A 7,448-nucleotide genomic window follows, 5' to 3' on the forward strand; every position below is an offset into this window, starting at 1 on the left:
GTGACAATGTCTTGATGCCATTTCAAGGTAGGAGGTCACGCTATGTCACAAAAGCGATGAAGAGGAATAAAAGTTGAGGGCGATTGACGGGCTGTCGTAGGGTTGAACAAAGATGATCACCAGGGGGAAGTTGAATGAATGAATGGATGGAAGTTAAAACATTTCTAAAAGGGGCAATGTTTTTACATTTTTGTTTACGTCACAGGTTTTATATAATGATGTCTACTGTCAACGTGCGCATATAATCATTCACACACATACATACAAACACCCAAACACATACCCATATATACATACATTACACATACACACACATGTATGTTATATATATATATATATATATATATATATATATATATATAGTATATGTATATATATATATATATATATATATATATATATATATATATATATATATAGACCGATAGATAGATAGATAGATGGATATATATATATATATATATATATATATATATATATATATATATATATATATATATATATATATATATATATATATATAATATTGATGGATAGATAGATAGATAGATAGATAGATATATGTGTGTATAGACATTTATACACTGTATTAATGTAAGTGTCCTGAAAATATATGTACAGACATCAAAAGAGTATATCGATAGACAGAAAGACATCAGAGAGAGCCATGTCAAGCGAGAACAGTAATTACTGTTCAATGTTGTGTCTTACTTGGAAATAATATATCTTTCACAAACATGCAATATCGCTTTTTTAATGAATTAGATAAATGGTGCTTCGGTCCTTGTTATTGTTGTTATTATTATTATTATTATTATTGAAATTATTGTTATTATTATTATTATTATTGAAATTATTGTTATTATTATTATTATTATTATTATTATGATTATTATTAGAAGTATTATTGATATTATTGTTATTGATATCATTTCTATTTGTTTTTGGTAATCACAGTCTACAGAGACTGGTGATTTATAGTATGTGGTTCCGGGTTACATGTAACATACTCTTCTGCACAAGTCCTGGCGCTATGTCGGCTCCTACCTTCTGAAGATTCCTTTTCAATGACTTAGGTTTGGTCCCTAGTGCTCCGATAATTAATGGAACCACTTCTACCTCAATTTATTATTATTATTATTATTATTATTATTAATTTTTACGTTATGCTTATGTGTCTGATATTTTACAAGGCTTCACTGCCATGCAAAGTTCCTTCGTTGGCATCTAATTATATTTATATTAATTTTAAACCCTCCAATTAGTTATTGAAACTTTGAAAAAAAAATCGTTTCTGTTTAACGAAAAAGATAAGAAAGTTTCGACGAGAAGATTTAGGTAAAAGTTAAGCTCGTGAAAAGAGCATTGAGGTACGTTTATGTTATGAAGTTATCGAATACATTGAAACATTTGATTTTATAATTAATGAACTACTACGAGAGAGAGAGAGAGAGAGAGAGAGAGAGAGAGAGAGAGAGAGAGGAGAGAGAGAGAGAGAGAGAGAGAGAGAGAGAGAGAGAGAGAGAGAATTTTACTGGAAATCACATGAGTTTTAGAGGGAATTAAATGATCCACTTTTATTTCTATCGCCGCCTATTTAAAACACATCTGGAAGGGTTGGTGTTTGGGCAGTGTTCGCTTAGACTCGGTGCTGTGAACAACTCCTCTGGATTATAATCATCGTAACCTACCGAAAATTTCATAGTGATTCCCGTAGAGTTCAACCATGTCCGTTACCATTCTTGGTAATTGGGCATGGTCTCTCTATGGAGAGGTGCGCCATTGCAAGTCCCTTTATCATGGGGAATGCAACTGTACCCAATGCAACCAGTACAAACACAGAAGAATTGAGCTATTTACCTTGCCTGGAATCACCTCTGCACATATTCAAGACCGCTCAGCTCCCTACCACAACATCAGATGTAGTTGCAATTCTTGTAATATTGCATCTCAAATGATCCTAGCATATTATCAACAACAGAGCGAACGTTCTGCATCTAATTACGACTCTGATTCTGAAGAAGAGTGCCCTGAACAATCTTCAACAGCTCCCATGGATTCCTCATCATTTATGTCACCTTCACAGACAGCACCTGTTGCAGCCTACCTTCCTTCTCCAGCACCGTCCTCCTCCACTGCCATGGAGGTAGTGCCTCAGGGGGCACAACCATCGAACTGCAACTGGATGTCTGTTCTTGGAGATGCACTACAGCATGTTTTGGTCACTGTCCAAAATTCACCTGCTACCAAGCAAGCCTATGCTGAGTTTATCAACCGGCCACCTACCCAGGAAGTCATTGCTGAAGTTGTCAGCCCTCCACCTACACAAGAAGACGTTGCTGAAGTTGTCAGCCCTCCACCTACACAAGAAGATATTGCTGAAGTTGTCAGCTTTTCACCTACCCAAGAAGACATTGCTGAAGTTGTCAGCTCTCCCCTTACCCAGGAAGATATTACTGAAGTTGTCAGCTCTCCACCTACCCAGGAAAACATTGCTGAAGTCGTCAGCTCTCCACCTACCCAGCAAGAATCTCAGTTACCTCTTCCAAAGTTTAGACTCTCCAACAACTCCACATCCTATGCAGCAGTTACTGCCATGGCTGTCAAACCTGGCATTAAACTCTCAGCTAGACCAAATCGTAAGGGTGACTTAATCATCACTCCCAAAGATTTGGAAACCGCCAAGCACCTTCAAGAAGTCCCAGATCTTACTCTTCTAGACCCTGCCTTAAACAGAAGAAAGGCAATCATTTCAAGATATCCTACTACTATGCCAATCTCCATTGTTACATCCTGCAGCAATATAGAAACAGCTGACCGCTGCACAACTCGTGAAAACGTCCCTGTCAGGAGGCTTTTAGCCACCTTCATAGGTCCTGTGCCTTCATCACTGGATCTTGGAGTATGGGGGACGTTTCCAATTCAAGAGTACACACCTGAGCCTCTTCGCTGCTACCACTGTCAACGCTATGGCCATCACAAGGAGGACTGTAAAAGCCCTGCTTTCTGTGGTGTTTGTAGCCAACGCCACAACACTGAAATATGTATCCAGGCCCACAAGAATGGACAAGAAACTCGCCCAAAGTGCCGAAATTGTTCCAAACCACATCATGCCTGGAACAAGCGGTGCCCTGAACGCCTTAGGAGAATTGCCGCAATGAAGGGCTCCAGTTCTCCTAAAAACAACAAACCAGTTTCACCTCAAAAACCTAAGGGACAACGACCTCCTCGCCAAAGAAGACAACGACAGCCTACCACTGCTCCAGCTTCTGCATCTGCAAAGCAAAACCAGGCACCCACTGTTCCTGTATCTTCACCTGCAATTCCATTGCAAGCAGCTTCAACTTCACAACCTGCAACCTCCCCTCCTCAACCTACATCCTTGACTCAACAAATTGAGTCACTCACCTTATCTGAACTTGTTCCCATTGCCATCCACATCCTTACCAAAATCCTATCCTTAACCTCTAACCTTTCACAGTCCCCTGCTATCCTTACTAACCTCCAATCCAGGTCCAGAGAGGGGATATAGCTTTTAGCTTAAAACCCTCATATGCATCCTTTTTATCCCTCAATCCATCCTGTTTTAATCCAAAATCCTAGAAGGAGAATAGTTATTGCGGGGCTGTCTTCCTCATAAGGAAACAGCTCCTGTTTTTCCTATCTCCTTTATCCTTTTCTTCCTCACATTTCCACATCCATCCATATCCTTAGGGGGCCTTTCTCGTGCCAGCTGACCGAGCGCAGCACAGTTTTGCCCCCTCCCCCCTTTCCATCACAAGAGCAGGAATAAGCTTCTTTGCTTAAACCTACTCCTTTACTCTCCTACTAAAAATTACTTCACTCCTCTCCCAGTCTCTTTTACTTACTGGGACTTACTACTATCAATACTTTATCCTCTGACTAAAAACTTTCTTTCGTGGACCTAAAAGGGAGTCCCCCTTTTCGGGTTACTATCTACCCCTTGTCACGTCTTGTACCATTCCATTCCATTCCATCACTCATTTATCATCCTTACATATCATTTCCTTTACCTATCCCTAACCTGACATTCCTTTTCCTAATTTTACCTAACATTCCTTTTACTAATACAAATTTTACTCCTTGGAGTATACCTTTTTACAAACCCAATCCTCTTACGGGCTGCCCAAAGGCAAGAGCCCGTGTCATGCTATATGCATGGCAATCTACACACACACACACACAGGTGTTTGGGGGTGGGGGAGGGGTGAACAAAGTTTGACGATTACACAGAATCTCTTCAATGAATATAAGATTAAGTTCCTGAGAATTTGTTTAAGCCATTCCAGGTCAGGATCCAGAATTCCCGAAATTGTTTTGCCTTAACATCGCTTTTTTTTTCTTTTCTTTTTTTCACTGGGTCTCTTGTCTTTAAATCTGGTGATGTCTTTAGAGCGACTGCAAAGCAGAATACAAAAACTCAGGTGGGCGTCAGAACAACACGGTGGAGGAAGCCATCCTTCGGAAACTGTTTAATGGACCTTGTTGCTGCTGGAAGAAATGGTTGGAAGCTGGTTAAGGAAGCTTGAGGATCTTTAAGAAGCTTAAAAGGAGGAGGAGGAGGGGGTGGTGGAGGAGGAGGAGGAGGAGGAGGAGGAGGAGGAGGAGGAGGAGGAAGAAGTGTGGTGGAGGAGAAAGAAGAGGTGGTGGTGGAGGAGGAGGAGTTGGTGGAGGTGGAGGAAAAAAGGAGGAGGAGGAGGAGGAGGAGGAAGAAGAAGTTGTGGTGGAGGAGAAGGAAGAGGTGGTGGTGGAGGAGGAGGAGGAGGAGGAGGAGGAGGAGGAGGAAAGGGGAGAAGAAAAAAAAAGATTCATAAATCAGCTTCAATCGACATGTCCCTCTCCGTCACTTGAAAGCAAATTTCTAACATCATTTTGAAAGTCTTTACCACAATTAATTAGAATCAACTTTAATTGCAGTATATTTCCATCAACACTTCACCTCAAATATCCGATGTCCAGGGAGAAGTGTTAGAACAGCCATGATTAACACTTCCACTTCAAAGTTTCCTCTCCCAGTGAAACAGTTAACCAAAGTTGAATCTAGTTATTACGTCGACGGTTATAACCAGACAATTGCTTTTGAATAAAAGCAAACTATTAGGTTTAACTTTGTATGCATTTTGGAAATTCAGATTATTACATTTTGGATTAGGAAAACGTCTATATTTCATGATCTATATATATATATATATATATATATACATATATATATATGTGTGTGTGTGTGTGATATAGATATATATATATATATATATATATATATATATATATATATATATATATATATATATATATATATATATATATACAGTATACGTACTAAAAGTCACACTTATTTCCTCTGCATTTGTCCACATGGTAAAGAAACAGTACAAGTGAATCTTTATCACGGAACACTGCATACTGGAACAATTGAGACTTCTTTCCTCTGCTGAGTCCATGTTATAGATTATTCCCTTCTTACCTGGAGGGCTGGAATACACTTGGCATTGAGAGCTTGTCTCTCAATGGCTTTTGATCCAGAAGGTTAATAGGTACCATAACAAGCCAAAAAACTTTTCTTCCAGTATTCCGGTACATTGGAATCTCCTTCAGGGGAGCGTACTAAAAGAGGTCACACTTATTTTTTCTGCATTCGTTACACAATATAAAGAAACAGTACAAGTGAATCTTTATTATGGAACACTGCATACTGGAACAAGTGAGACTTCTTCCCTCCACTGAGTTTCATCTTGTAGATTATTCGCTTTTAGCTGGAAGGCTGGAATACTCCTGGCATTGAGTGCTTGTAGCTTGTCTCTCAATGGCTTTTGATCCAGAAGGTTAATAGGTACCATAACAAGCCAAAAAACTATTCTTCCCGTATTGCGGTACATTGGAATCTCCTTCAGGGGAGCGTACTAAAAGAGGTCACACTTATTTTTTCTGCATTTGTCCACATGATAAAGAAACAGTACAAGTGAATACCCAAGAGACAGTGGAAGACCATGGTACAGAGGCTATGGCACTACCCAAGATTAGAGAACAATGGTTTGATTTTGGAGTGTCCTTTTCCAAGAAGAGCTGCTTACCATACCTAAAGAGTATCATTTACCTTCACCAAGAGGAAAGTGGTCACTGAACAATTGCATTGCAGTAGTTAACCCCTTGGGAGAAGAAGAATTGTTTGGTAATGCCAGTGTTGTCAAGTGTATAAGGAAAAAGGAGAATGTGTAAAGATTAGGCCAGACTAATCTGTGTATGTGTCGGCAAAGAGGAAATAAACTCTAACCAGAGAGAGGGATCCACTGTAGTACTGTCTCTAGACAAAGGACCCAATAACTCTCTAGCCGTAGTATCTCGATGGGTGGCTTATGCCTTGACCAACCTAATACCTGAATGTGCTATTTATGTAGCTTTTTGTAATTCTGTGCCGCAAGAGAGAGAGAGACAGAGAGAGAGAGAGAGAGAGAGAGAGGAGAGAGAGAGAGAGAGAGAGAGAGAGAGAGAGAGAGAGATCTATTTAATGACTGACAAACGAAAAATAACCCTATTCTGTTACTCAAAACTTACATTCAGAAAAGAATTATTTCCCCTGTTAGGAGCCCACCATGATAAAGATCTTTTTCTATTCTATAACAAAAGAAAGATTCCAATAGAATTAAAAGGAAAAGTATTCTTTTTTGGGGAGAGATTTCATTCAGGTGGAATTGATCGGAATTGGAACGGGTTCCTAAAAGGAAAGGAATTTCTAATATGCCGGAAGTTTCTAAAATCTAATTATGATTTTCCTCCTGGGCGCTGAAGGCTGTCCGTCTGCCTTCCATCGAGAGGGAATTCTAATTGAACTGCGTTTAAGTTTGTGTATTGTTCGGATCGTATATGGCATGTGCAGTGATGTGTGTGTCAGCTTCCAGAAAAAAAAGGGTCTTTTATGAATATTATCATATATATACTCCTAATCCAGATTGCATAAAGAAAAATTTCCTTTTAATGAGAGTACTGTTTTACCTCCTCTTTTTTTTTTTTCTTTTTTCTTTTTTTATTAGAGAGAGAGAGAGAGAGAGATGAGAGAGAGGAGAGGAGAGAGAGAGAGGAGAGAGAGAGAGAGAGAGAGAGAGAGAGAGAAGGATTTTGGATGTCTCAAAGATTTTTTTTTGTCCATAAGGGGAGGACTTCATTTGCTCTTGTGTAGAGCTATTTGTTTTGAACGTTTAGAGAGTTTTTGTGATCTTGTCTAACTTATTCTTGAACTCTTTTAGCTTGTTATTGTTTACTACATCCGCTTAAAGTAAGTTCTATTTATTTGCAGTTTTTATGTAAAGAAATTACTACATTGCATTCGTTACCTCTGGACTGATTTATGCAAAGCGTGAAGAGATTATTGTAACCTACATTTGTTATCCCTTTTAAGAATTTTGAATGCCTCTATTAATTTGTCCCCTTAA

Source organism: Palaemon carinicauda, chromosome 20 (genome assembly GCF_036898095.1).
Source record: "Palaemon carinicauda isolate YSFRI2023 chromosome 20, ASM3689809v2, whole genome shotgun sequence".
In the NCBI taxonomy this organism is placed as follows: domain Eukaryota; kingdom Metazoa; phylum Arthropoda; class Malacostraca; order Decapoda; family Palaemonidae; genus Palaemon; species Palaemon carinicauda.